The sequence below is a fragment of the Gorilla gorilla genome, chromosome 5 (assembly GCF_029281585.2).
Source record: "Gorilla gorilla gorilla isolate KB3781 chromosome 5, NHGRI_mGorGor1-v2.1_pri, whole genome shotgun sequence".
NCBI classification, from domain to species: domain Eukaryota; kingdom Metazoa; phylum Chordata; class Mammalia; order Primates; family Hominidae; genus Gorilla; species Gorilla gorilla.
Genome location: NC_073229.2, coordinates 112,984,002 through 113,007,148, shown reverse-complemented (window position 1 = coordinate 113,007,148; position 23,147 = coordinate 112,984,002). Strand labels below are relative to the sequence as shown.

The following is a 23,147-nucleotide window of genomic DNA, read 5'->3' as shown; positions in this document are numbered from 1 at the left end:
CCTAAGCCAAGCCTAGTTCTGTTTTTATTTTATTTTAGAGATAGGATCTTGTTCTGTCACCTAGTGGAGTGGAATGGTATGATGACAACTCACTGCAGCCTTGACTTCCTTGGCTTCAGCAATCATCCCGCCTTAGCCTCCTGAGTAGCTGGGACTACAAGCACGTGTTATCATGCCCGGCTAATTTTTGTATCTTTTGTAGAGATGGGGTTTCACTGTGTTCCCCTGGCTGGTCTTGAACTCCCGAGCTCAAGCAGTCTGCCCACCTCGACCTCCCAAAGTGTTGGGATTACAAGCGTGAGCCACCACAGCTGGCAAATATCTGATAATTTATTTGTCATGTTAGTAAGGGTTTCGTGGTTTTGGTTTATTTTTTCATCTTTCCCAGGATTGTGAGAGTTTTAAAATTTCTAGTAGAAGAGTCTTTATTTTCTGAGTTTATTCTTAATTTAAAAATTTTTATTATAGTGACATGAGAGAATATTATCTGTACTTTTCTACTTTTTGGAATTTATTATAAAGTGTCATCAATTTTATATATATATAAATCTCATTCATATGTCATTTCAGAGGGAAATTTAAGAAAATCATATAATGCATACTAAAGAGAATTCATACTTTCATATGGTGAACCTAAAGATTTATTGTCCCAGATAACTTCCTTTGGAGTAGTAAATCTTATATATATATATATATATATATATATATATACACATATATATATACACATATATATGTAAATCTTATATATATATGTATATATATGTGTGTGTGTGTGTGTGTGTGTGTGTTTTTAATAGAGACAGAGTCTTGCTATATTGCCCAGGCTGGTCTCAAACTCATGGGCTCAAGCAATTCTTTCACCTCAGTGTCCCAAGTAGCTGAGCTGCAGGCGTATACCACTGTGCCTGGCTAATTATACTACTTTCTAAAACTTTCTGGTACAGATCTATCACCTTAAAATTCTGGTAGTTACTGACTTTTTGTCCTGCTCTGAAGTTTAATGTTTTTATATGATGTTTTTCATAGGCATTTTAGTAGATGTTTTGGTAAGTTTGTACCAAATCTGGTAGACAGACAATATTTTAAACTAGAAAGCTGTATTATTACTTGCTTAGTCTGAGAAGCTGCTTTTTATGTTTCATAATTATTTTCCCCTTATTTTCAGGGAATAGGTTATCTGTGTATATAAGTAGATGGGAAAGACCACTCTAAAATTGCTCATTTGTTGAGTGATAACATTTCCTGATATATTCTTGTCTAATTGCCTATTTTTCTGCCCAATTGGCAAAAATAATAATGCATTCTCTTCTTTGACAAATTTCTCATGTTTACTTTTCCTGTTGAAATAGTATGTTGTCTTTCTTTATTTTCTGCTTGTCTGTGTCTGGAACTCTGTACATTTCCCTTAGAGGGAGTCAGTTGTGTATAGTTAGGATCTAGTGAAAGAACATGCAAAGAATCACTCTTGAGTGATTTTAGGAAATTGTGCTTGATTAAAAAAAATAAGCAAGTCCCTGTCCCCTTTCCCCCATTTCAAAAGCTAGAATTAAAAAAGAAAACAAAAGAACAGATAATCTCTTGAAGTTCCTAGTGGCAAAGCTTTTCTCTGCTTGGAGTCATTTTACTTTCTACTGTCTAGTTAGACTAGAAAAATTTTATGTGGAAAATATTTTTAAATAATTTGCTTATTGCTGTTTCAAAAGTAAAATGTTTGCTTTATAGGATGAAAGAGTAGTAAATGTTAAGATCTCCTTTCTAATAACTGTTGAGAGTATTAAATAGACAATTACAAAGGTTATTCTTTTACTACATTTAATTTTTCAAGGACACATCTACTTTTAAAATAATTTTATTAATATTAGTTATTTGCATGCTTCGTTAGGCAGGAATTTAAATTTTATGTTTATGTATTTCATTTGGCATTCAGATTTATTTTCTAGGTATTGCTTTTCTTTTCTTTATTTTCTTGTTTATCACTAAATATAAATTTATAAGTTCTTAAGTGTCTGTTCAAGACTAGTAGTTCATAAAACCATAAGGCTTGTTATTTTTATATCACTGTTCTATGACTGTATCAGTGTTGTATTGTTTGTATCATAGTAAAAGAAACAGAACCTTTGAGAGTTTGTTATGGCAACTGTGGTTGAAGAGAAGAAAGAATTTTTGCATAAACATGAAGATCTATTGTTCACACATAGGGATTTTCAGTGATTATGCCTAATTTTTAATGAAATTACAGATATAATGGTGCAACTGCATTTTGATTTGAAAGCAGATGCAAGATAAAATGAGGATGACCATTCCTTATCATGTTTGTGGTGTTCAGTTTTGCATTATCTAGTCTATTAATATGTCATTCATTATTGATTATAGAATATGGCCTGATGGATCCTTTCAATCTCATTCATATGTCATTTCAGAGGGAAATTTAAGAAAATCATATAATGCATACTAAAGAGAATTCATACTTTCATACGGTGAACCTAAAGATTTATTGTCCCAGATAACTTCTTTTGGAGTAGTAAATCTTATTCATTGACACATGAAGAAATAATTGTATCTCATGCCATATATATTTGAAATATTTCTATGAAAGATTTTTAATTGTAACATGGAGAATTTTCTATGTTTGCTAAATATGAGAGCTAATTTTTTTTTATAATTAACATTCAAAAAATACCTATTTGTAGATTCAGAGGAAAATGATGATTATTATTTTATTTTATTTTTTATTCTTTTTTTTTGAGACAAAGTCTCGCTCTGTCACCTAGACCAGAGTGCACTGGTGCTATCTCGGCTCACTGCAACTTCTGCCTCTTGGGTTCAAGCGATTCTCCTGCCTCAGCCTCCTGAATAGTTAGATATCAGGTGTGCGCCACCACACCCGGCTAATTTTTGTCTTTTTAGTAGAGATGGGGTTTCACCATATTGGCCAGGCTGGTCTCAAACTCCTGACCTCGTGATCTGCCTGCCTCGGCCTCCCAAAGTGCTGGGATTACAGGTGTGAGCCACCATGCTCTGTCAAAAGATGTTATTGGCCTCCAAAATAAGTAAGAGGCAGTTACTTTGCCTAAATCTGATCAATTAATTGTTCTGTGATTGTGAATTTGCTGCAGGTTAACAAAGCCATAGGATTGACATAGATCACATGACTGTATTCACATTCAGCTGAATACTTTTCTAAAAATTATACTTTAAGTTCTGGGATACATGTGCAGAACATGTAGGTTTGTTACATAGATGTGTTACACACATGTGCCATGGTGGTTTGTTGAACCCATCAACCCGTCATCTACATTGGGTATTTCTCCTAATGCTATCCCTCCCATAGCCCCCAACCCCCGACAGGCCCACATGTGTGATGTTCCCCTCCCTGTGTCCATGTGTTCTCATTGTTCAACTCCCACTTATGAGTTGAAGATGCAGTGTTTGGTTTTCTGTTTCTGTGCTAGTTTGCTGAGAATGATGGTTTCCAGCTTCATCCATGTCCCTGAAAAGGACATGAACTCATCCTTTTTTATGGCTGCATAGTATTCCATGGTGTCTATGTGCCACATTTTCTTTATCCAGTCTATCATTGATGGGCATTTAGGTTGGTTCCAAGTCTTTGCTATTGTGAATAGTGCTGCAATAAACATACATGTGCATGTGTCTTTTAGTAGAATGATTTATACTCCTTTGGTTATATACCCAGTAATGGGATGGCTGGGTCAAATGGTATTTATGGTTCCAGATCCTTGAGGAATCGCCACACTGTCTTCCACAATGATTGAACTAATTTACACTCCCACCAACAGTGTAAAAGCGTTCCTATTTCTCCATATCCTCTCCAGCATCTGTTGTTTCCTGACTTTTTAATGCTCGCCATTGTAACTGGCATGAGATGGTATCTCATTGTGGTTTTGATTTGCATTTCTCTAATGACCAGTGATGATGAGCATTTTTTCATATGTTTCTTGGCTGCATACATGTCTTCTTTTGAGAAGTGTCTGTTCATATCCTTTGCCCACTTTTTGATGGGGTTGTTTTTTCTTGTAAATTTAAGTTACTTGTAGATTCTGGATATTAGCCCTTTGTCAGATGGATAGATTGCAAAAATTTTCTCCATTCTCTAGATTTCCTGTTCATTCTGATGATAATTTCTTTTGCTGTGCAGAAGCTCTTTAGTTTAATTAGATCCCACTTGTCAATTTTGGCTTTTATTGCCATTGCTTTTGGTGTTTTAGTCATGAAGTCTTTGCCTATGCCTATGTCCTGAATGGTATTGCCTAGGTTTTCTTACAGGGTTTTTATGGGTTTAGGTCTTATGTTTAAGTCTTTAATTCATCTTGAGTTAATTTTTGTATAAGGAAGGGGTCCAGTTTCAGTTTTCTGCATATTGCTAGCCAGTTTTCCCAACACCATTTGTTAAATAGGGAATCCTTTCCCCATTTCTTGTTTTTGTCAGGTTTGTCAAAGATCAGATGGTTGTAGATGTGTGGCGTTATTTCTGAGGCTTCTGTTCTGTTCCATTGGTCTATATATCTGTTTTGGTACCAGTACCATGCTGTTTTGGTTACTGTAGCCTTGTAGTGTAATTTTGAGGTCAGGTAGCATGATGCCTCCAGCTTTGTTCTTTTTGCTTAGGATTGTCTTGGCTATATGGGCTCATTTTTGGTTCCATATGAAATGTAAAGTAGTTTTTTCCAATTCTGTGAAGAAAGTCAATGGTAGTTTGATGGGGATAGCGTTGAATCTATAAATTACTTTGGGCTATATGGCCATTTTCACGATATTGATTCTTCCTATCTATGAGCATGGAATATTTTCCCATTTGTTTGTCCTCTCTTATTTCCTTGAGCAGTGGTTTGTAGTTCTCCTTGAAGAGGTCATTCACATCCCTTGTAAGTTGTATTCCTAGGTATTTTATTCTCTTTGTTGCAATTGTGAATGGGAATTCACTCATGACTTGGCTCTCTGTTTGTCTGTTATTGGTGTATGAGAATGCTTGTGATTTTTGTGCATTGATTTTGTATCCTGAGACTTTGCTGAAGTTGCTTATCAGCTTAAGTTGATTTGGGGCTGAGACGATGGAGTTTTCTAAATATGCAATCATGTCATCTGCAGACAGAAACAATTTGACTTCCAGTCTTCTTATTTGAATACACTTTATTTCTTTCTCTTGCCTGATTGCCCTGTCCAGAACTTCAATACTATGTTGAACAGGAATGGTAAGAGAGGGCATCCTTGCCTTGTGCCGGTTTTCAAAGGGAATGCTTCCAGCTTTTGCCCGAGTAGTATGATATTGGCTGTGGGTTTGTCATAAATAGCTCTTATTATTTTGAGATAAGTTCCATCAGTACCTAGTCTATTGAGAGGTTTTAGCATGAAGAGGTGTTGAATTTTATCAAAGGCCTTTTCTGCATTTATTGAGATTATCATGTGGTTTTTGTCATTGGTTCTGTTTATGTGATGGATTACATTTATTGATTTGCGTATGTTGAACCAGCCTTGCATCCCAGGGACTAATCCGACTTGATTGTGGTGGATAAGTTTTTTGATGTACTGCTGGATTTGGTTTGCCAGTATTTTATTGGGGATTTTTGCATCTGTGTTCATCAGGGATATTGGCCCTGAAATTCTCTTTTTTTGTTGTGTCTCTGCCAGTTTTTGGTATCAGGATGATGCTGGCCTCATAAAATGAGTTAGGTTGGAGCCTCTCTTTTTCTGTTGTTTGGAATAGTTTCAGAAGGAATGGTACCAGCTCCTATTTGTACCTTTGGTGGAATTCAGCTGTGAATCTGTCTGGTCCTGGGCTGTTTTTGGTTGGTAGGCTATTAATTACTGCCTCAATTTCAGAACTTATTATTGGTCTATTCAGGGATTTGACTTCTTTCTGGTTTAGTCTTGGGAGAGTGTATGTGTCCAGGAATTTATCCATTTCTTCTAGATTTTCTAGTTTATTTGCATAGAGGTGTTTATAGTATTCTCTGATGGTAGTTTGTATTCTGTGGGATCAGTGGTGGCATCTCCTTTTTCATTTTTTTATTGTGTCTATTTGATTCTTCTCACTTTTCTTCTTTATTAGTCTGGCTAGTGGTCTATCTATTTTGTTAATATTTTCAAAAAACCAGCTCCTGGATTCACTGACTTTTTTTGAAGGGTTTTTTTTTTTGTGTCTCTCTCTCTCCTTCAGTTCTGCTCTGATCTTAGTTACTTCTTGTCTTCTGCTAGCTTTTGAATTTGTTTGCTCTTACTTCTCTGTTTCTTTTAATTGTGATGTTTGGGTGTTGATTTAAGATCTTTCCCGCTTTCTCCTGTGGGCATTTAGTGCTATAAATTTCCCTCTAAACACTGCTGTAGCTGTGTCCCAAAGATTCTGGTACGTTGTGTCTTTGTTCTCATTGGTTTCAAATAACTTCTTTATGTCTGCCTTAATTTCATTATTTCATTATTTATTCTTCCTTAATTAACTTCTTTATTTCTGCCCAGTAGTCATTCAGGAGCAGGTTGTTCAGTTTCCATGTAGTTGTGCGGTTTTTGAGTGAGTTTCTTAATCCTGAGTTCTAATTTGATTGCACTGTGGTCTGAGAGACTGTTATGATTTCCGTTCTTTTGCATTTGCTGAGGAGTGTTTTACTTCCAATTATGTGCTCAATTTTAGAATAAGTGTGATGTGGTGCTGAGAAGAACGTACATTATGTTGATTTTGCTTGGAGAGTTCTGTAGATGTCTATTAGGTCTGCTTGGTCCACAGTTTGAGTTCACGTCCTGAATATCCTTGTCAATTTCCTGTCTCGTTGATCTGTCTAATGTTGACAGTCGGGTGTTAAAAGTCTCCCACTATTATTTTGTGGGAGTCTAAGTCTCTTTGTAGGCCTCTAAGAACTTACTTTATGAATCTGGGTGCTCCTGTATTGGGTGCATATATATTTAAGATAGTTAGCTCTTCTTGTTGCATTGATCCCTTTACCATTATGTAATGCCCTTCTTTGTCTCTTTTGATCTTTGTTGGTTTAAAGTCTGTTTTATCAGAGACTAGGATTGCAACCCCTGGTTTGTTTTTTTTTTTTGCTTTCCATTTGCTTGGTAAATCTTCCTCCATCCCTTTATTTTGAGCCTATGTGTGTCTTTGCACACACATAGGAGCTGGGTCTCATGAGTACAGCACACTGATGGGTCTTGACTCTTTATCCAATTTGCCAGTCCGTGTCTTTTATTTGGGGCATTTAGCCCATTTACATTTAAGGTTAATATTGTTGTGTATGAATTTGATTCTGTCATTATGATGCTAGCTGGTTATTTTGCCCATTAGTTGATGCAGTTTCTTCATAGTGTCGATGGTCTTTACAATTTGGTATGTTTTTGCAGTGGTTGATACAGGTTTTTTCCTTCCATATTTAGTGCTTCTTTCAGGAGCTCTCATAAGGCAGCCCTGGTGGTGACAAAATCTCTCAGCATTTGCTTGTCTGTAAAGGATTTTATTTCTCCTTTGCTTACGAAGCTTAGTTGGCTGGATATGAAATTCTGGGTTGAAAATTCTTTCCTTTAAGAATGTTGAATCTCTCCTCTGGCTTGTAGGGTTTCTGCCAAGAGATCTGCTGTTAGTCTGATGGGCTTCCCTTTGTGGGTAACCCGACCTTTCTCTCTGGCTGCCCTTAACATTTTTTCCTTCATTTCAACCTTGGTGAATCTGATGATTATATGTCTTGGGGTTGCTCTTCTCGAAGAGTGTCTTTGTGATGTTCTCTGTAATTCCTGAATTTGATTGTTGGCCTATCTTGCTAGGTTGGGGAAGTCCTCCTGGATAATATCCTGAAGAGTGTTTCCATCTTGGTTCCATTCTCCCCGTCACTTTCAGGTACACCAATCAAACATAGGTTTGGTCTTTTCACATAGTCCCATATTTCTTGGAGGCTTCGTTAGTTCCTTTTCATTCTTTCTTCTCTAATCTTGTCTTCAGGCTTCATTTCATTAAGTTGATCTTCAGTCTCTGATATCCTTTCTTCTGCTTGATAGATTCGGCTGTTGATATTTGCGTATGCTTCACGAAGTTCTCATGCTGTGTTTTTCAGCTTTATCAGGTCATGTATGTTCTCTAAACTGGTTATTCTAGTTAGCAATTCCTCTAACCTTTTTTCAAGGTTCTCAGATTTGCATTGGGTTAGAACATGCTTCTTTAGCTCGGAGGAGTTTGTTATTACCCACCTTCTGAAGCCTACTTCTGTCAATTCCTCAAACTCATTCTCCATCCAGTTTTGTTCCCTTGCTGATGAGGAATTGTGATCCTTTGGAGGAGAAGAGGCATTCTGGCTTTTGGAATTTTCAGCCTTTTTGGGCTGGTTTTTCCTCATCTTTGTGCATTTATCTACCTTTGGTCTTTGATGTTGGTGACCTTTGGATGGGGTTTCTGAGTGGCTGTCCTTTTGTTGATGTTGATGCTATTCCTTTCTGTTTGTTAGTTTTCCTTCTAACAGTCAGGCCCCTCTTCTGCAGCTCTGCTGGAGTTTGCTGGGGGTCCAGTCCAGACCCTGTTTGCCTGGGTATCACCAGCAGAGGCTACAGAACAGCAAAGATTTCTGCCTGTTCTTCCTCTGGAAGCTTTGTTCTAGTTGGGCACCCACCAGATGCCAGCCAGAGCTCCCCTGTATGAGGTGTCTGTTGACCCCTGCTAGGAGGTCTCTCCCAGTCAGTAGGCACTGGGGTCAGGGACCCAATTGAGGAGGCCATCTGTCCCTTAGCAGAGCTGGAGTGCTGTGCTGGAGATCCGCTGCTGTCTTCAGAGCCAGTAGTAGGCAGGAACGTTTAAGTCTGCTGAAGTTGTGCCTATAGCTGCCCCTTCCCCCAGGTACTCTGTCCCAGGGAGATGGGAGTTTTATCTATAAGCCCATGACTAGTGCTGCTGCCTTTCTTTCAGACACCCTGCCCAGGGAGGAGGAATCTAGAGAGGCAGTCTGGCTACAGCAGTTTGTGGAGCTGAGGTGGGGTCTGCCCAGTTGGAACTTCCTGGAGGCTTTGTTTACACTGGGAGGGGAAGACCACCTACTCACGCCTTGGTAATGGCAGACGCCCCTCCCCCCACCAAGCTGCAGCATCCCAGGTTGACTTCAGACTGCTGTGCTGCCAGTGAGAATTTCAAGCCAGTGGATCTTAGTTTGCTGGGCTCCATGGGGGTGGGATTTGCTGATCTAGACCACTTGGCTCCCTGGCTTCAGCCGCCTTTCCAGGGGAGTGAACAGTTCTGTCTTGCTAGTGTTCCAGGTGCCTCTGGAGTATGAAAATAAAACTCCTGCAGCTAGCTCGGTGTCTGCCCAAACGGCCACCTAGTTTTGTGCTTGAAACCCAGGGCCCTGGTGGTGTAGGCATCCGAGGGAATCTACCGGTCTGCAGGTTGCAAAGACTGTGGGAAGAGCGTAGTATCTGGGCCTGAGTGCACTGTCCCTCATGGCACAGTCCCTCATGACACAGTCCCTCATGGCTTCCCTTGGCTAGGGGAGAGAGTGCCCAAACCCCTTGTGCTTCCCAGGTGAGGTGATGCCCCACCCTGCTTCAGCTCGCCCTCTATGGGCTGCACCCACTGTCTAACCAATCCCCATGAGATGAGCCAGGTACTTCAGTTAGAAATGCAGAAATCACCACCTTCTGCATTGATCTCACTGGGAGCTGCAGACTGGAGCTGTTCCTATTTGGCCATCTTGCCAGGCCTCTGAATACTTTTTTTTTTTTAAAGTGTATAACTCAACAATGTGAGCCACTACTTTGGCATTGTCTGACTTAGTAGGTTTTTTAGAATTTTAAAGTGAAATATGGCAGTTAAATAATAGCGTCTGCCCTTTCCACTTGCATAGAAGCCTCTGTTGGTCATTGTTGAAATGATGGAGGTATTTAGTTCCAGCACATTAATTTTAAAGTAGTTTTTATAGTATATTATATATATATATATATATATTTTTTTTTTTTTTTCTTTTGAGACAGGGTTTTGCTCTTGTTGCCTAGGCTGGAGTGGAATGGTGTGATATTGGCTCATCGCAACCTCTGCCTCCCAGGTTCAAATGATTCTCCTTCCTCAGCCTCCCAAGTAGTTGAGATTACAGGCATGTGCCACCATGCCTGGCTAATTTTGTATTTTTATTAGAGATGGGGTTTCTCCATGTTGGCCAGGCTAGTCTTGGACTTCCGGCCTCAGGTGATCTGCCCGTCTTGTCCTCCCAAAGTGCTGGGATTACAGGTGTAAGCCACCGCGCCTGGCCGATGATTTTTATACTTCAAGCAGAGCCAGTCTTACTAAAAGTAAAATATAGAGAACTTGTGTGTTATTATTGAATTATTGCAATAAAATTTTAAAATACTTTCAGAAATTACTTCAGTGAAGCCGTTAAACTCGTAGGTTTAAGTTAACTTCTCTAAGGCATGAGTGTGAAGACAAATGCATGAAAACTGTAAATCACAGATATGATTCTAATACACAATTGGAGATGATGTTGAAGAAGGGTGTCAGACAACTCTGTTGTTTATATGGAACCAGATTTTCTGTACCTTGTTTACCAAATAAGATGCTATCGGTTGTAAACCATGCCCCCTGCCCACCTTTTTCTTTTCATACCTTTGGAAATCTCTTACCCAGTGGTACATGAAATCAACTGTGATTTGTCATTGTAAGATAAGTGCTGTTTTCAGACATGTGAACGTGTGGGCTGTGAAATGGGGAGGTATATATTTCCCAAAAGAGGGAAGAACTCTATATTTTCTATGCTAATTGTAAAATTGGTTTGAATGAACCAGGCATTTGAATAGATTAGAAAGAGATCAGCATCAATTTATTTGTATTCTACCATTGTGCCATCAGTCTTGCCTTACTTTGTTGGACACGGGTACAGAGTGAGGAGAAGGATAGTGGAAAATGCAAACAATTTATATGAACATAAGGAATATGGCAACTATTTGGCATACATGTAAAAACAATGGTCATAATCAGAGCAATTTTGTATATTAGTGATAGCTGAAAAGCTCTAATAGTGAACTGTTTCAGTAGAAGACCAATAGAACACACTGTGCTTTGCAGTGGAAGAAACAGTACCACTGTATAACAAAGTTTGGTTGTAGACACAAAACAAAGGCAAGGTTTACATGTATTCAAATAAACATTTTTTAAAAAATATATGTATGTCAAACATATACACGCTGATTTGGAAAATAGGCTGTATTTATTTAAAAGTAATGATTTTCAAGTTAGTATCTCTGATTGGATGTTTAGAATGCTACCAAAATTTTGTTACTAATGTTTCGATGAATATCTCTTTAGATAACTTAGTGAAAGTTCATGAGTTATTTCCTTAGGATAAATTCTAAAAATGGAATCTTAGGCTCTTATCTATGCCACCAAATATTCTTGAAAGTTTGTGCTACTGTGTACCTCCACCCATGTGGTAGGCAGAATTTTAAGGTGAACCCCAATGCCTGTTGTGTAACCCCCTCCTCTTCAGTGTGGGTGGGATCTGTAGCTTGCTTCTAACCAACAGATGGCAAATGTGATGGGATATTGTGTCAATTATTAATTTATATTCTTACTTCTCAGTGTACCCTTCAATGTATGCTCTATGATAACTGACAGACTTCCTTTAAGCATTTTCATTTAAGAATTTTGGCATTTTGTAAATAATTTTTGATTATTCTTTTCCTTTCATTTTTACTTACATGTTTTTTAGAAAACAGAACGCTGGGCGTGGTGGCTCACACCTGTAATCCCAGCTCTTTGGGAGGCTGAGGTGGGAGGATCACTTGAGGTCAGGAGTTTGAGACCAGCCTGGCCAACATGGTGAAACCCCGTCTTTACTAAAAATACAAAAATTAGCTGGGCGTGGTGGTGGACGCCTGTAATCCCAGCTACTCTGGAGGCAGAGGTAGGAGAATTTCTTGGACCCAGGTTGCAGTGAGCCGAGATCGCACCACTGCATTCCAGCCTGAATGACAGAGTAAGATGTCTCCAAAAAGAAAAAAAAAAAAAGAAAACAAACGTGTTTTCAATTTATTGCAGGGTCCTTTTTGTTGGCGTCTTGTTTATATGTGTTTTCTTTCAAAGCAGACCTGTCCAACGGAACTTTCTGTAAGATGAAAATGTTCTGTAATCTTTGCTGTGTTCTACAGTGCCTCCTAGCCAAACATGGTTATTGAGTAGTGCTTGAATTGTGGCTAGTGCAGCTGAGGGAACTAGATTTTTAATGTCATTTAATTTAAATTTTAGTAACCACATGTGGCCATTGAATAGCACAGTTTTAATATATAGTTGTGTGCCACTTAACAATGTTTTGGTCAACTTTGGACTGCATATATAATGGTGGTCCCATAAGGTTATAACAAAGTTACCCTATACAGGTGTACCATTTTTTATCTTTTATACATAAATACTTACCAGTGTGTTACAGTTGCCTGCGGTATTCAGTACAGAGTATAGTTACATGCTGTACAGGTTTGTAGCCTAGGAGCAATAGGCTATATATTGTATAGCCTAGTGTATAGTTGGCTGTACCATCTAGGTTTGTGTAAGAACAGTCGGTGATGTTTACACAATGACAGAATCACCCAACAATGCATTTTTTTCAGAAGACACTCCTGTTGTTAAATGATGCATAACTGTATTTTTAAATTTAATTTGCTGGTATGTAGAATTTTTGTGCCTATATCATAGATTCTTTTTACATTTAAAGCAAAATAAAACTTACCTTGTGGTATACCTGTATGATCTAGTTCCTGCCCACCTTGCTGCTAATTTTCTATGATTTTCTTTTACAGTTACTGTTCACTAGTGTTTTTATTTCTTGTATTTCCACATATGATATTTTATAGTTCATGTTAAGACATTTGCACTCTGGAACTGTGCTTAGCTTTTATGGCTGCCTCTTTCTAGTTCTCAGCTAAATCTCAACTCTTTTGTTAGCCTGATCTCTGATTTTTTTTCCAACAACATTTTATTTAGAAAAAATTTAAATATACAGAAAAGTTGAAAGAATTTTATTGTGAACACCCATGAAGGCCTAGAGTCTATATTTTCCTGTACCAGCTCTAACACGTATTAATTCATCTATTTCTCTATCCATCCATTAGTCTATTTTTTGGGGTGAATTTCAGAGTAAATTGTAGACTTCCATTTATTTTCAGTTTTATTTTTTACTGGGTTTATCTCTTTATTTTGTTGGAGAAGTTCTTTACATATCTTGTATATTGGTCTTTTGTCAGATATGTTTTTCTGATATATTCTCCCACTTTGTAATTTGCTGTTTTATTTTCTTAACAGAGGCTTTTTTTTTTTTCTTTTTTCCTTGGACGGCGTTTTGCTCTTGTTGCTCAGGCTGGAGTGCAATGGTGTGATCTTGACTCACTGCAACCTCAGCCTCCCGAGTTCAAGCGATTCTCCTGTCTCAGCCTCCCAAGTAGCTGGGATTACTTACAGGCACGTGGCACCATGCCCAGCTAATTTTTTGTATTTTTAGTAGAGACGGGGTTTCACCATGTTGGTCAGTCAGGCTGGTCTCGAACTCCTGACCTCAGGTTACCCACCTGCCTCGGCCTCCCAAAGTGCTGGGATTACAGGCATGAGGCACCATGCCCAGCCAATTTTCTTAACAGAGGCCTTTGATAGCAGAAGTTATTAATTCACTCATTTGATTTATGAATTATTTTTCTTTTATGGATAGTGCTTTCTTGTGTCTTGCGTAAAGAAACCTTTGCTTGCCTAACCCAAGGTCAGAAATATGTTCTCCTATGTTTTATTCTGAGAGCCTGTGGCTTAGTTTTTATGTTTGGATGTATTATCCATCTCAAGTTAATGTTTCTGTTAGTAATGTGGAGTAGGAATTGAGATTCATATCACCCTCCCCACTAGTTATTCTAGCACCATTTGTTGAAAAGACTTCTTTTCCTGGACACCTTTGTCAAAAATTAAATCACCGTATTATAAATGTTGATGTATTTGTTGGTTGATCACCTGTTTTTAATTGCCATCCTATCAATGTTCACTCTTTTTATGTGATACCGACACACTTTCTGATAAAATAATGTGATAGATTTGCCACTATTGCAAATGCCTGGAACGACGGAATGGGTGATAGAGGTTGGTCTGTAGTTGACAGTAGATGGAGAATGATTTTGTAGTTGTCTGTTTTTATTATGTAAAATGAATCAGGGGATTTATACCTATTTTTCTATGACAGAGAATAGTTTATTTACACTGTAGTGAATTGTTCTGTGAAAGCCTGAATGAACTCAGTCCTAAAATAACTTTTAGGATATTTTTAAGGAGGAAAGTCTTTGAAAAACATAGTTAGCAAGTTTTAACATTTTTATGTGTCACCTTTGTTAATATGTCATTTTTAGAAAATTATCAATGTCATTAAAATGTTCAAATGTATTATATTGGTGTTGGACATATATTTTCTTTTAAATTTTGTTTTCTATGTATCTGTGTAACTTTAGCATTGTGCTATCATCTCGAGGGGAAATCCACGTGTATGTTTGAATCCCTTCCCAAATGTGTCTCTCTAATTCCCTGAGCCCACTAAAATCTCTACTTGTTTCCTTTTCTCTTAGCAGTGGCCTTTTGCCTAGGGAAAAAATATGGATTTTCTAAGTTTTGCCATATGTTAAAATCGGGAAATGCCCCTAGAGAAAAACTGGCTGTATAAATTCAGTTCACTTTTTGACCCTTCCCCTGACTGCGCAGCACTTAACAGAATGTTTTAAAATTTGAAGTTTATCAGCTTTTCCCGTTTGTTTTCAACTTATTTATTTTTCTTAGTTCTAATTTTGTTGTTGTTTGTTTGGTGACTAGGGAATGTAGTTGGTATGATTTCTAGGAATTTGCTGTTTTTTTTTTTTTTTTAGTGGCCTAATATATCATCAGTTATAAACATTTCTGTGAATGTTTTTATGTTATAGTTTTGTCATAGGTAAGAGAGGAATATTAAAATGTTTCAGTGCTATTACATTTTGTCTTTTTTCTAATATATTAAAATTTTAGCACATAAACATTTGTTACTCATTTCTTCATTATGAATTTTATTATCGAAATCAGTTGACACCATTTTTTCTTTCAGTTTGCTTAGGCATATTTTATACAGAAATATTAATTTCTTTTATTTTGCTTTTGTTTACTTTGAATTTTGCTTAATCGTATTTTGCTTAGAAATATTAATATAGGTTTGCATAATATTTAGTTTTCCTTAAAAATTTTGCTCAACATGTGCTTCTATATATTTTATCTTTTATACTTTCCTTTTCTTTGTTCTTCTTTTTGTATTATTGGATAGTTCCTCAAAATGCCCTATATTTCAGACATCTGATTTTTAGCATAGCATATTTTTCAGAAATTTGAGAATGTAAAACATATGCTTTCTAAAATTTAATTAGCACATTTTTTTCTTTAGTGTTTCTAAGCAGACTTTTGCTTGGGGATGTATAACACACACTGAAACATACACAAATCATAAGTTTGCAACTTCAGAATTTATTTATTTATTTTTTTGCATGTGAAGGTCCGGTTGTTCTACCACCACTTGTTGAAAAGACTATTTTCGTTTCATTGCTTTTGCTGTTTTGTCAAAGATCACTTGACTGTATTTATGTGGATCTATTTCTGGGTTCTATTCTGTTCCACTGATCCATTTGTCTGTTCTTTTGCCGATATTATACTGTCTTGATTACTGTAGCTGTATAGTAAATTTTGAGTCTGGTAGTGTCAGTTGTTGCTCTTATTCTTCTCCTTCAATATTGTGCTGGCTATTTTAGATCGTTTGCCTCTCCATACAACCTTTAAAATCAGTTTGACAATATTTAGAACATAACTTTCTGGGATTTTGGTTGGGATTGTGTTGAATCTGTAGATCAAATTGGGAAGACTGACATCTTGACAATATTGAGTCTTCCTATCCATGAACATGTGCTGTCTCTCCATTTATTTAGTTCTTCTTTGGTTTCTTTCGTTGGAATTCTGTAGTTTTTCTAATACAGATTTTTATATGTAGTTGTTATGTTATCCCTAAGTATTTCATTTTTGGAGGGTGCTAATGTAAATGTTATTGTATTTTAAATTTTGAATTTCACCTGGTATATAGGAAAGTGATTGATATTTTTTCTATATACCATTGCTGGTATGTAGGAAAGTGATTGAGTTTTATATATTTGTGTCCTGAAACCTGGCTATAATTGCTTATTAGTTCCAGGAGTTTTTGTTTATTCTTTTCATACTTTCTGCATAGGCAATCATATCATTTGTGAAAAAAGACAATTTTATTTCTACCTTCCCAATATTTATACCTTTTACTTGTCTTACTTTATTAGCTAGAACTTCAGTATGATTCTGAAAGGAGTGCTGACAGAGAATATCTTTGTCCTGTTCTGATATTAATGAGAAAATATTTGATTGTTTTTTGATTCTTCCTCTCATATTAGCCAAACATGGAGGGCTGGGTAACTGGCCAATGTTTTAAAATTTTGCTTTCTTTATTTAATAGTGTGGAACTGCTAGCCTCAGATAAGTCATCCATCATCATCATCATCATATCATCATCATCAGTAATATATTGTTAAAATTAGACTTTTTCACTGGATAATTGGTAGGAGTCTATAGGTTTTCTTGTGATAAGTTCAGTCCTCAGAAAGCACCATTCGTGTGGCATTTCAGGGCTTAAATTCTTAATACTCTTTGCTTGGTTTCCAAGTCTAAAACACTGTTCCACATATGATTCTGTACAGTCTCATATCTAGTCATATTGCGGTGCTGAGAATTGTAGTTCCAGAGAGGCATTTGTGGAGATAGGGTTTTGAGAATGTTTGTGAAATGTTTCTATCAAGACCTACCTAGTAGGTGAAATAATTTTTGAAAGGTGAAATAAAGATCCGCAACTGTAGCAGGTAGATAGAAATGCCCCTTTCATTGTTGGATGGGAGACATATATTGTAAGAGAGTGATCTATTAGAAAATATGTTTGATGTGGAGTACTTTTAAATAATGATTTAGCAGCTGTCTGTTGGTAGAGATTAATGAGGTAGAGTGGAAGAGAATGTCAGTAGAGTTGAAAATATTTAGGATCTTGGACACTAGGATGCTGAGTAGATTGTCCACATGTATGGTAGCATACATGAAGAAGACAAGGATGATTCAAGTACTAAAGTCCTTGTTGGTAGTTTGATGAATTACATGGAAAAGTTAGGGTTAAGATTAGAGTAGCTGGTGGTTATGATGCCAAAGGATTAGGACTCTTTACTCAAAAGTAATGTAGTGTCTTGGAAATAACATTAAATTTCTAGGAGAATGCAGATCCTACTGTTTGGATGGTTGTTTTGTGGCACATGTGTTTATTAGCTGCATGAGCTCTTTCATCACCCCTTTCAGAATTTGCCCTTTTTCATTCTTCTTTTCTTGGGGCTGTTTAATTCATGAGCCCCGCCTTGCCTTTCCTGTTACTGTATCTGTGAGTGTAACAGACTATTTCTACTTGAAACCTTCCTCTTAATGACCTTCTCTTTTCTATAGTTCAGTTAGGTGCTAAGACATCATTTCAGGAAAAATGACTTTATCTTTTATCTACCAAAAAATATATTTAAATTTTATATAATTTTGGGGAATACTTAATGTTATGAAGAATACTATTCTTGACATTAAATAATTTTTTCTAGGTCTCATAGATGTTATAATAACTGTATATTTCAAAATTAAATTTTCTAATAATTTGCTGTTTATTGAATTATGAACTAAAAAAGGAGGTTGAAGATATTAAAGGACTAGTATTATTATCTTTATGGAAACTGTGATGTGGATATAATTTTACCTATCAGCAAACAAATATGTTTAACAGAAGTCTTTTTATTTATTTTTAACAGAAGTCTTTTTATTATGACGTAAATGTATGGTCACATAAATGGTTTTGGCTAACTAAATATAGCTCTGTATAGAAAAAACATAATGATTAAATTTTGCAGTCATTTATTGCTGATTTTAAGAGAAGTTAATTTTATTAAAACTGTTCTCAGTATGTATCACAAATTTATTTTTCTCTTGTTGATTATGGCTTTTGCAGCACAATTACAAAACATTTTAAACTGGGTTTATCATACTCGTAATGAATTGGTAGTTAATTTCATAGCCTTATTTTATCAGTAACTGTGCATTCATCTTTAGCCTGAGTTGATTTGGTTCCCGATGGACAAAATAAACTTTTTTCTTTTTTTCTTTGAGTCGGAGTTTCACTCTGGTTGCCCAGACTGGAGTGCAATGGCAAGATCTCGGCTCACTGCAACCTCTGCCTCCTGGGTTCAAGCGATTCTCCTCTCCTGAGTAGCTGGGATTACAGGCATGTACCACTATGCCTGGCTAATTTTTGTATTTTTAGTAGAGACGGGGTTTCACCATGTTGGCCAGGCTGGTCTTGAACTCCTGACCTCGGGTGATCCACCCGCTTCAGCCTCCCAAAGTGCTGGGATTACAGGCATGAGCCACCGCGCCCAGCCCAAAGTAAACTTAAATTATGCTCCTGGTTAACCCAATGTCTTGAGCTTATGTTTCTAATATGCTGACTTTCAAAAAATGATAGTATATTTGGCTGTATTTTTAGGTGTTTAAGAATACTTAGGAACAATTGCACATAATGCTCAACCTGATGGAAATTACAGATGGTTAAAAGAAAATAAACTGTTACATGTTGACTCATCTTACATCTGTATAGAAGAATGATTTTAAAATGATGTGAATAGACTTGGATGGTGAAGGCATGGGATAGGTTAGTTATCATTTAGGTTCAGAGGTTGGCAAAGTACGTGAAGGAATAGGGTTAAGGTTGCTGATTAGTTTGAGGAGACATGATATAGTTCAGAGTGGTTTATTAGTTTTCTGATAGTTGGAGAATATGAGTGTGTGTGTGTACACGTATGTGTTGTGTGTGTATTTAGTGTATTTATATCTACACCTCCCCCCACTTTTTTTTTTTTTACTTATTTTTTTGTAGAGACAGGATCTGACTTTGTTGCCCAGGCTGGTCTTAAATTCCTGGCTTCAAGCGATCCTCACACCATGGCCTCCCAAAGCGTTTGGATTACAGGTGTAAGCCACTGTGCCTGGCCCACATTTTGGGTAGGATGACCAGAAAAATTAAGCTGTAAAAGATCCAAAAAATGTACCTTTTAAATTCCATCTGTCTGATATGTCTGAAGTGAGATAACTGTACCTACTTAGTCCAGATATATGGTATGAAGAGGTTCTGAATACCTTGCATATTCCTTTTTGCTGTCTGAGAAGAAAGGGGTTTAAATGAAAGGCATGTATATATTTAGGATGCCTTTTACATACGCTAGACCAGAGTGGTTTTTGCTCTAGAGTGTACAAGGTGCCACCGTTGTTCTTCATTGTGTCTCTAGAGCTTGCAACAAGCTAAAACTTATCTTTTGGTGCTTCAGGTCTAAACTGTATTCACTGGCCAGACTTTAAGGATTGAGTTCAAAGTTCCAGTGTTGATTTGTATGTGAATAGTTTTAGGTCTCCATATTATTGTTTGGAAATAATGAGAATCTCTCCCCCAGCCTGTGTGTCCCCTGTGTCCCCATTTCCTCCTTAGACTGTGATTACTTCTAGGAAACAATGACATTGAAATTTTAAGTACTCATATATCTGGGTCACCTTTTCTAAGTTTTGGTGTATTGTAAATCAATGCTTTTTCTAGATATAATTAGAATAGGTTTTATTACTGATTCTAGGGTGCTTGCAAAGGTTTTTTTGAATGTTATTTTCAAATGGAAGCTTGAATGACTCAGTTTCATATACTTGAGAACAAAAGAGTAATAAATTTAAATTGGTGTTGTTATTGGTTTAAGTACATTGCTTTTCCAATACCTAAAATATACTTTGCTTAGTCTTACCTCTGATACCTAGTATTTTATGTCAAATACCTCATTATGTGCTATGGGTTTTGTCCCACTCGTTCTGTTCATTCTTTTTTCTCATTAAAGATTTTCATTTCTTCCCCCTTTTGTGTACTTTGCCCTTCTTTTTGCATGTTCTTAGAATTCTTAGTCTTAGCCTAGGGACTATAAGTGCACATATATGTCCCCCATGTACTGTATACACATATGTGCACCTCATGAGAAGATTGTAACTCACTAGACTGAAGTAGGATGGAATCTTCCTGGGAGATAATGTACATATAGAGGCATGGAAGTTAACTAATAGAACTTTAATTTTGACATTGGAGCCTAATAACAATAAAATGGATGAAAGTCAGTATTGTTTAAAGGTGTTATGTCAAATCCCAGTGAACCATGTAATTACTTTGCTGCATTAAATTGTTGATAAATGCTTAATTTTAAGTACAGGAAATCACTGTAACAGAGGTATACATATTTTGCTATTTTGTTCACAATATATTTCATACAACATTCTAGATAGAAATCTTAGGTCTTATTTTTATATGATTTTGAGCTTTCTCTTTCTGTCCTAGCTTAAAATTGATACAAAAAATAGGGAAATGTTATACTTTTTTATATTGTGGAAAGTAAAGTTTATTTCTGAAAGTCTCACTTCCATTTTCCTGTTACTTTATTAGGCTGCAGAACATGTTTAGTTTACAGCTAAAATGCCATTTGGTATCCCAGTGTGGGTTGTCCTCATCCGGAGATATCAATGTCTATTAAAGTGAAGCTAAAGGTCTCATCTGTGATGGCTAACTGGGTCACTTTACTCATTAACAGAGAAGGCAACTATCGCATCATTCTACAGTCTCTCACTTCCTGAACAGCTTCTTGGCAATAATGCCTCACAGGGGAAGTCATAAGCTTTCCTGCTGATGGGTGTGACTTTGAGGACAGCTGAAATGGTATCAACTAGAGAAATACAGTGACAAAAACCTATTGGAATACGTTTAGGCCAACCGCATGGTCCTTGCTTCAGATACCAGCCTCAAGTTTGGGGGTCCCTAGGGCCTCCTTTACTTCAGACTTGCTGGCTTTAGATACTGAGGTCCCCACTGACTCCCTCAGATTTGATAATTCACTGGCGTGACCCAAAAAACTCAGAGCACTATACTTAGAATTATAGTTTTATTATAATGAAAGGATACATACTAAAACCAGCCAAAGGAGAGACACGTGGGCAGAATCTGGGAGGGGCTCAAAAGCAAAGCTTCTGGTTGTGCTTTCCTAGTGGAGTCATGGATGCTGTTACCTCTTCCTGGCTATGATGTATGACAGTCCAGGGAAGTTAATGCAAGCTTTTGGTGTCCACAGTTTATACTGGAATTTGTTCACATACTGTCCCTGTGTCTGACCTTTAGTCTTTATCTCCTCCCAAAAGTTCAGGCTAATACATTTAGTTTCTAGTTCCTTTGGAGATCAGAGCTGACAGGGTATTCCAGGAAGCTCCCATCATGAGTCACATTGTTAGACTCTCCAGTGACTCCAGGTACTCTTATCAAGGAGGATATCCCCTGGGCCTAGAGATCATTTCCCAGTAGCTGAGGGCAAAGGCCAGGCCCTCTCTTTGGTAAAGTGAATTCCTCAACACACCTATTTAAACAGAGGTATATTTTTGCAATTTCTCATATTACTCTTTATTTGAAAATCTTAAATTTTATTTTACAAATAAATGATTTTCCCTTAATGTTCAAATTAGAACTATTTAGCCTTTTCCTTTTTTTTTAATCTGTCTACTTTTTCTCCCTCATGACATCCAGACCAGTCATTTATGCAGTTTAGTTGTATTTTTACTGCATTATGTATTTATGGCCAAATATCCATTGTATTCGTATATTCATTTCAAAAGTACTTACTATTCTTCTAAACTGATAGGTCATGCTTTTCTATCCACAAAACAAATATTCACTTATATTTCTTGTCAGCTGCAATCTGGATACAGAGTATAGCATGAACAAAGGTTTAATGATATCAAAGTATATAAACATTTTAGAAAAGGTGAGCATTTCATTGTGATTTGATTATAGACATATTCAGGAGAGTTTTCCCAGGAAAAAAAGGGCTTTAAAAACCATACTAAGGCAATTTGGACTATAGACAGTGAAGGGCATTCAAATATTTTTAGATATGACCATGACACACAACAAATTGTTTGTTTTAGAAAGTCAGTGAGTAGCATAGGGAGTAGAAATAGTTTGAAGAAAGGAAATTTACCTAGAAGCAACTCCGTATGCCCAGTTAGGACGTTATTACTGTTGTCTTCACTGGAGATATATATAGGTAATAAAGGATGATTTATTAGGAAGTTATTAACTTATGAGAGGTGACTTTAGCTTTTTTTAAAAATCTTACCCCTTTCATAATACGTACACAAGTCTAATCAACTTTTAAACTTCTCTAACAGTTTTTTATGTTTTCATTTTATAAAACCTCTTGTGATAATACAGCCTATGTATTTTTCTACCTAACCTATAACCTATGGTTATAAACTAGCCTTACCAGCTTATTTTTATAGATTCTTGCACTGTGTTATTCATTTTATATTTATTTAACACACATTTGTTAAGTGAGAGCTTACTGTGCACCAGATTATTGTAATAGATGTTGAAAATACAATGAATGTAAGATGTGATTCCTGACCTCAAAAAGCATACATATCAATTTAGTAGTCAGACAGATGGGAAAAGCTTGTGATGGAGGGAAGCATAGGATACTTTGATAGTTTATTGAAGGAGCATATAACCTAGACTAGAGTAGAGATTAGGAGAAGATTTTTGGGACTCTGACACTCTAGTTTAGAATAGCAGCTAACAATATGGACTCTGGAGCCAGAATGCATTTGGATTCTCAGTTTCTTGCTGTGTAACCTTAGGCAAGTTCTTAACTTCACCTTTAAAATGGGAATCACAATAATCCCTACTGTATATGGTAATTATGAGGCTAAAAATGTTACCGAGCAAAAGGGCTTGCTGCCTGATGTGCTAGAAGCCAATACTATGACACTTGAGTTTTTGGGAAAATAAAAGCTTTTTATTGCAAGTCGACTAACAAGAAGAAAGGAGTCCAGCTCAAATCTGTCTCTCTGTGCTGACTTTCAGGCAGTAATTTCATTAGAAAAGGTTTAGGGAGTGTGTTCAGGGATTGGTAGGTGATTGGTGGAAGGAGAGGAGAGGTCTGGAAAGTCCTCAGGCATGCACAGCTATTTATTCATACTA

At 36.7% G+C, this 23,147-nt stretch overlaps 1 protein-coding gene across 2 annotated transcripts in view; it reads left to right on the top strand.

The window, feature by feature from the left end:
- Nucleotides 1–23,147, top strand: part of RNGTT (RNA guanylyltransferase and 5'-phosphatase) — a 350,620-nt gene that overhangs the window by 124,261 nt on the left and 203,212 nt on the right. The gene's annotated exons all lie outside the window — the stretch shown is intronic.